Raw genomic sequence first — 8,621 nt, 5'->3', positions numbered from 1 at the left:
TTTGCCACTATCCCACTGTACACTAATTCTACTTTTGCAGACTGAAACATAATCCCACAGGGATCTTTTCTGACTCGCCACACCTCCCTCCATTACTCTGCTCACACTACTCCTGCCTGGTAAAAAGGCTCTGGCCATTCAAGACCAATCACACTCATTTCAGTTAAAAAAAAATAAAATTGAAATTACCCAATATGCTTAAAAATTATAGGGTAAGCTTAAAATGTATGTTAGGAGGTTAAGAACACTTCCAAGTTTTCATCTAGGCTTAAGGTCCATGTTTCAAATAAAGTCTGTCTAATCATTCGGTATTGTGCTGCATGGCTCTGGAAAGGAAAACAGTTTATATGGATGTTTAAAGCAACTACCTTACCCAATTTACTGAGGGTTTGTCTAACATATAATTCCTGTATAAGCCATTAGGAGTGATGTGTATCAAGACTAATCAGAAGTAACCTCTTGAATTAGCTCAGCAGACCATCTACAGCAGGGGTGTCGAACTCCAGGCCTGGAGGGCCGCAGTGGCTACAGGTTTTCATTCTAACCCTTTTCATAATAAGTGACCAGTTTTTACTGCTAATTAACTCCTTTTCTTTAGCCCTATTTTTAAGGATTCAGATCCCTGAATTGATTCTTTTCTTCATTAAATGACAGCCAAACAGAAATGAGACGTGAAATAAGCCAACAGATGACCAATTAAACTGGGGCTTCAAACTCCAACCAATTTCACTCCAATCACTTTCTTAATGAGATGCTGATTCTTGCTGTTAATTAAACCCATCATTTAATTTCATGGCTTGTTGCTGCTTTCATTCTGCCACGGTAGACATTTCCAAAACTGTTGATTTTCTGTTTTACTGCGACCTTCACCTTTCTTTAATTTCAGATATTGTGTGATGGGCACAGGTGAGCTGGTCATGTGGCGGCTCATTTTGTGTCTCATTATTGTTTGGCTGCTAATTAAGAAAAAAGAAACAACTAAAGGGGTCTGAGTCACGTCAATTAAAACTAAGGCAAAAGAAGTTAATTAGCAGCAAAAACTGGCCACTAATTAAGGGGATGGTTAGAATGAAAACCTGCAACAACTGTGGCCCTCCAGGACCAGAGTTCAACACCCCTGATCTCCAGTACATCACTACTAATAACCTCAGCTGCCTGCCTGAACACTTTGCATTTGTATAAGGCAGCCTTTGAACCAGAAAGTACTGTATTCCTGAAGGCATGGCCGTCTTAACAGCATTATAGGCCCTCGGGCAAAGCAGTGCACTGGGGCCCTTACCTACACAACCACACAGCAAGTCACAACATACATAGATTAGCATGGGGCCCCCAGGCAACAGCCCAGCGTGCCCATGCGTGCCCATGCGTTAAGATGACCCTGCCTGAAGGTAATGTCTGATTGTATCATGTTGTGTTTGACACACACTATGCCATCCCTGTCTTAATTTGAAATACTCAAGGTTATTAAGTGCTGACAGTATATGGAATAGACCTTACTTATGATTATTATCAATGTGAGTTCATATGTTTTTATATTTTGGCACTGTTTGCAGCATACTAGGAATAACTTGTGTAAATATGGTTTCAAATTCAGTGCTTACTTGTAGTGAAACAATTTCTTGTGATTCTGTATTTTCATTGGATATCTGGGAGGAGTGCACAATACAAATACCTGGCACACATATTAATATGCTGATTGACAAAAATAAATTAGCCAGTTTACGTAAATGTGGATGAGTGAGACAGACTTACATCCTATCCAGGGATTTTTGCTGTAGGGCTGACTGACTGACTCCCTGTGAACTTTAACAAGAAAACATGTACAGAAAGAGAAACCGAGAGAGATTCGATACTGTTAGTTGTTCAAGTCACTGGCATTACAGTACTAATCCCTCCTCGATCGCGGGGGTTGCGTTCCAGACCCCCCCGCGATAGGTGAAAATCCGCGAAGTAGAAACCATATGTTTGTGTGGTTATTTTTATATACTTTAAGCCCTTATAAACTCTCCCACCCTGTTAACATTATTAGAGCCCTCTAGACATGAAATAACACCCTTTAGTCAAAAGTTTAAACTGTCCTCTATGACAAGACAGAGATGACAGTTCTTTCTCACAATTAAAAGAAAGCAAACATATCTTATCTTCAAAGGAGCGCCGTCATAAAGGAGCGCTGTCAGGAGCAGAGAATGTCAGAGAGAGCGCTCGCAAAGAAAAGCAAACAATCAAAAAATCAATACATGCTTTTAAGTATACAGAAGCACCGCGATAAAGCGGCATTTTGTAGAGGAGCGTCCGTGTCCTCTGTGCAAACAGCCCCTCTGCTCACACCCTCCGTCAGGCAGAGAGAGCGAGAAAGATAGAGAGAAGCAAACAAGCACAGCGCGGGAAGCATATCTTATAGCATTGAGGAGTTTTAGTTAATATGCAATACATGCTCTGATTGGGTAGCTTCTAAGCCATCCGTCAATAGCGTCCCTTGTATGAAATCAACTGGGCAATCAAACTGAGGAAGCATGTAACCTAAATTAAAAGACCCATTGTCCGCAGAAAGCGGCGAACCAGTGAAAAATCTGTGATATATGTTTAGATGTGCTTACATTTAAAATCCGCGATAGAGTGAAACCGCGAAAGTCAAAGCGCGATATAGCGAGGGATTACTGTATAGCAATTAGGTCATTTTGTTTTCTGTTTGGCCTGTTCAGAACTCACATTAACACCCACTATATATAAAGTAGAAATCATACACAAAAACAAAAGCAGGATGCATAAAGGTTTTGAATTAAAAAAAAAATATTTCCAACAGACCAGATAAGGTGATTTCAACAATAGTTCATTTAAAAAAATCTCAGGAACACACTGTTACTGTATATTCAATACAGGATTAAAAAAAATGCATGTTCTTCTATAAATTGAGTAAGAAATAGATGGCACAGGGGGTAATACTGTTACTTGTGACTTCTTGAAACCAGAACCATGGGTGGATTTTTCTCCAGGCACTCCAGTTTTCCCTCCACATCCCTCCCCACAGACGTACAATATACGTTAGCTTAACTGTTGATTCCAAATTAGTTCCATGTGAACACACGTTTTGTTGAGTTGGCCCTTTGGTGGATTGGCCACCCCTCTACAGTAGGGTTGTTCCCTGCTGTGCTGCCAGGATAGGCTCCAGTCCCTGATGACCCAGAATTGGACTAAGCAGATCTTGGAATGGCATGTTATAAAATAATACAGAGAACCTAACAGAAACTTGGCCACCATGTTATTTCAACTTGTTCATAGATTTCAAGTAGGATATTCACCCAAAAAAATATTATTCCATAAACTATCAGAGACAGTGAACAGTTCTTGAAGTTGTAGCAAATAACATAATAATCTGTTTTGGTGATGACACAGTAGCACTGCAAAGCCTCCATGATTGCATTATTCAGACAACAATTTTGATTAAATCATATGTTTTGGAGCAAAGAAAATGTAATAATTGATACTACAATAGAATCTAACAATAGCAACACAAGCATAAAGGTTTTACAATCATCAATGTGTTAGCAAGCCAAGTGGCCTAGTGGTCAATAAGCTGAGCTTAGAGCGAAACAATGCTCACTTCACACTCCACCAAAAACCTAACTGCTGGTTAAAAAAAACGGGTGAAAAATGTGCATCTCACTTGTTAGTATTCCTTTTTTTTTTTTTTAATTTTATTGATTTGATTGTAATCATTCCATACAAATAGATCAATTTAAAAAAAAAATAGGATTGAAAACAAATCAACCCCCACCCCTGAGAAAGACAGCATGGACAACGGAGTAAAACTTAAAGCTTGTAAAAATACATGAATTGATGAGTTTAATAGGCAGATAAAGATACATGGAGAAGAAAAAGAAATGGGAAGAGAATCTACTTCCTCAGTGCTTTAAGAGCTTATTCCAAAATATTGATTAGATCCTGCCAGGTTTTGAAAAAGTTCTGCACAGATCCTCTAACTGAGAATTAGATTTTTTTCCAATTTCAAATAATATAAAACATCAGTTACCCACTGACTTAAAAGAGGAGAGTTAGGATTCAAAATTAGCAAAATAAGTCTGCGTGCCAGTAGTGAAGTGAAGGCAATCACAGTTTGTTTGTCCTTCACTTTAAGCCCATCTGGAAGAACACCAAACACACTTGTTAATGGGTTAGAAGGGATTGTGACACCAAGGCTGTCTGAAAGGCACTTACAAATATTTGTCCAGAATGATGTTAATTTGGTGCAGGCCCAAAACATGTGACCCAGTGAGGCTGGGACTTGATTGCAGCGTTCGCAGGTTGGATCTTGCCCTTGAAACATTTTGGACAGTTTTAAGTGAGACAGATGTGCTCGATATATAATTTTGAATTGAATAATTGTATGCTTTGCATAAATGGAGCTAGAATGAATTTTCTGCATTGCTACCTTCCATTCCTTTTCTGATATGTTGAGTGAGAGATCTTTTTCCCCATTGTCCTCTTGAATCTTGGGTGAAATAATTTTATATATTATAGAAATGCTGTCCGAGTCCTCGAAACTGAGCAATATTTTTTCCAGCATAGAGGAAGGTGGGAGATAAGGAAAATCGGGCAGGTTCTGTTTAACAAAGTTTCTGATTTGAAGATAATGAAAGAAATGTGTTGCTGGAAAGTTAAACTTGGAAAATAATTGTTCATAGGATGCAAAGATGTTGTCTATATAAAGATCTCTAAACAATTTAATCCCAAATGTTTTCCAGATATTAAAAACTGCATGTTTGTGAGGGTTGAAAAAGGTGGTTCTCATGCAGAGGTGCCACAGATAAAAGATTCTCCATCTTAAAATGCTTTCTACTTTGGTTCCATGTTCTGAGTGAGTGAAGCACAATTGGGTTATTAGTATATTGGCGATAACTTGCATTTATTGGGGCCCAAAGCAGGGAATATTAAGAAGTACTGCAGGATTTTATTTCTATTGCGGACCAAGCCTGTGTATGTTCATCTTTTTGTGTCCAGGTTTTTATAGCTTGTATGTTTGTTGCTCAGTAATAAAACTGAAAGTTGGGTAGAGCCATGCCACCTTCTGCCTTAGGACTTTGTAGGGTCTCTCTTTGGATACGTGGATGTTTTGAGTTCCAAATAAATGAGGTTATGGTTGAATCTAATTGCTTAAAAAATGATTTATTGATGTATATTGGAATGTTTTGAAGTAAAAAGAGAAGCTTAGGAAGGATATTCATCTTAACATTAATTCTTCCAGCTAGAGTAAGATGAAGGTTTGATCATCTATGCAAGTCTTGCTTAATTTTTTCTATACAGATGGCGAAATTTTGTTGATAAAGAGCTTTATGTTTACTTGTGATATTTACCCTAGGTATTTAAACTGATCTGCAATGATAAAAGGGAAGGTGTCCAATCTAATATTGTATGCTTGAGAATTCACTGGAAACAGTACACTTTTATACAAATTAATTCTGAGACCAGATATCTTTTGAAATTCTGTAAGTGCTGTTAAGACTGCAGGCACAGTAATTTTGTGGGTCTGAAATATACAGTATCATATCATCTGCATATAGAGAAATTGTCTGTTCAAGTCCTTCTCTGATAATCCCCTTAATCTGATAAGCATTTCGACAGTGAACTGCCAGTGGTTCAACAACGATTGCAAATAGCAGTGGTGACAAGGGGCATCCTTGTTTGGTACAACATTCTAGTTTAAAGTAGTCTGAACAAATGTTGTTAATACAAACTGAAGCTTCTGGATTGGTATACAGTAGTTTGATCCATGCATAAATGTTCAGGCGAAACCCAAATTTCACTAATGTAGTGAAAAGGTAGTTCCATTCAATCATGTCAAATGCTTTTTCTGCATCCAACGATAATATTATCTCTGGGGTGTTTGACTTTCCTGGTGAATATATTACATTAAACAGGTGTCGAACATTGGAAGGTAAGTGTCGGCCTTTAATAAATCAAGTTTGATCTAGTGATATTACCGAAGGCAACACTTTCTCCATCCTCCTAGCTAGGACTTTGTAGAGTATCTTAACATCATTATTCAGAAGTGAAATTGGTCTGTATGATGCATATTGTAATAAGTCCTTATTTTGTTTAGGAAAGACAGTGATTAATGCTTATGGCGAAAAGTTTGACGTAGAATTTGATTGTCTCTAGGCTCTGTAAATGTTGCTAATAAGAGAGGAGCTAGCTGAGTGGAGAATTTCTTATAAAATTCTACAGGGTAGCCATCACGGCCTGCTGCTTTCCTGCTTTGAAGTGACTTTATAGCATCTAGTAATTCTGATAGCACCAAAGGTTTATCCAGTTCGTCTGCACTAAAAGTATCTATTTGTGGTATCTGTAATGTATCCAGAAATGCATTAGATTTTGTGTTGTCTTCTTTAAACTCAGTAGAATATAAGGATTTATCGTAGTCTCTAAATATGTGCATTATATTTTTATGGTCAATGATTTTATCTCTGTTCGTGTTGGTGATTGCTGGGATTGCATTGTGAACTTCTTGCTTGTGGATTTGTTGAGCTAAGAGCTTATTAGCTCTCTCTCTGTGTTCATAGTAATGATATCTTGATTTAAAAATGAGTTGTTCAGTTTCTTTGGTTGTTAAGAGGTTGAGCTCTGAATGCAGAGCCAGCCTTTTCCTATGAAGAGCCTCACTTGGAAACCTGGCATATTCTTCATCCATCCATCCATCCTCTTCCGCTTATTAGGGGTCGGGTTGCGGGGGCAGAAGCTTAAGCAGAGAGGCCCAGACTTCCCTCTCCTCGGCCACTTCTTCCAGCTCTTCTGGGAGAATTCCAAGGCGTTCTCAGGCCAGCTGGGAGACATAGTTTCTCCAGCGTGTCCTGGGTCTTCCCCGGGGCCTCCGGGACGTGCCCGGAACACCTCACCAGGGAGGCATCCAGGAGGCATCCTGATCAGATGCCCAAGCCACCTCATCTGACTCCTCTCGATGCGGAGGAGTAGAGGCTCTACTCTGAGCCCCTCCCGGATGACTAAGCTTCTCACCCTATCTTTAAGGGAAAGCCCAGACACCCTGCGGAGGAAACTCATTTCAGCCGCTTGTACTCGCGATCTCATTCTTTCGGTCATTACCCATAGCTCATGACCATAGGTGAGGGTAGGAACGTAGATCGACTGGTAAATTGAGAGCCTTGCCTTACAGCTCAGCTCTTTTTTCACCACGACAGACCGATGCAGAGCCCGCATCACTGCGGATGCCACACCAATACGCCTGTCAATCTCACGGTCTATTCTTCCCTCACTCGTGAACAAGACCCCTAGATACTTGAACTCCTCCACTTGGGGCAGGATCTCTCCCCCAACCCTGAGAGGGCACTCCACCCTCTTCCGGCTGAGGACCATGGTCTCGGATTTAGAGGTGCTGATACTCATCCCAGCCGCTTCACACTCAGCTGCGAACCGTTCCAGAGAGAGCTGAAGATCACGGCCTGATGAAGCAAACAGGACAGCATCATCTGCAAACAGCAGTGACCCAATCCTGAGTCCACCAAACTGGACCCCTTCAACACCCTGGCTGCGCCTAGAAATTCTGTCAATAAAAGTTATGAACAGAATCGGTGACAAAGGGCAGCCCTGGAGGAGTCCAACTCTCACTGGAAACGAGCTCGACTTACTGCTGGCAATGCGGACTAAGCTCTGACACCGGTTGTACAGGGACCGAACAGCCCTTATCAGGGGGTCCGGAACCCCATACTCCCGGCGCACCCCTCACAGGATTCCCCGAGGGACACGGGTGAATGCCTTTTCCATGTCCACAAAACACATGTAGACTGGTTTGGCAAATTCCCATGCACCCTCCAGGATTCTGCTAAGGGTGTAGAGCTGATCCACTGTTCTGCGACCAGGACGAAAACCACACTGTTCTTCCTGAATCCGAGGTTCGACTATCCGATGGACCCTCCTCTCCAGAACCCCCGAAGAGACTTTTCCAGGGAGGCTGAGGAGTGTGATCCCTCTGTAGTTGGAACACAACCTCCGGTCCCCCTTTTTAAAGAGGGGGACCACCACCCCGGTCTGCCAATCCAGAGGCACTGTCCCCGATGTCCATGCGATGTTGCAGAGACGTGTCAACCAAGACAGTCCTACAACATCCGGAGCCTTGAGGAACTCCGGGAGTTTTTTGACCACCTCGGTGACCTTAGTCCCAGAGATGGGAGAGCCCACCTCAGAGTCCCCAGGCTCTGCTTCCTCATTGGAAGGCATGTAAGTGGGATTGAGGAGGTCTTCGAAGTACTCCCCCCACCGACCCACAATGTCTCGAGTAGAGGTCAGCAGCGCACCATCCCCATCATATACGGTGTTGACACTGCACTGCTTCCCCCTCCTGAGACGCCGGACGGTGGATCAGAATCTCCTCGAAACCGTCCGAAAGTCGTTCTCCATGGCCTCTCCAAACTCCTCCTATGCCTCAGCAACCACCGAAGCCGCATTCCGCTTGGCCTGCCGGTACCTATCAGCTGCCTCCAGAGACCCACAGGACAAAAAGGTCCTATAGGACTCCTTCTTCAGCTTGACGGCATCCCTCACCACCGGTGTCCACCAACAGGTTCGGGGATTGCCGCCACGACAGGCACCGACCACCTTACGGCCACAGTTCC

Source organism: Polypterus senegalus, chromosome 8 (assembly GCF_016835505.1).
Source record: "Polypterus senegalus isolate Bchr_013 chromosome 8, ASM1683550v1, whole genome shotgun sequence".
Classification (NCBI taxonomy): domain Eukaryota; kingdom Metazoa; phylum Chordata; class Cladistia; order Polypteriformes; family Polypteridae; genus Polypterus; species Polypterus senegalus.
Note: the sequence above shows the minus strand (reverse complement) of the source record.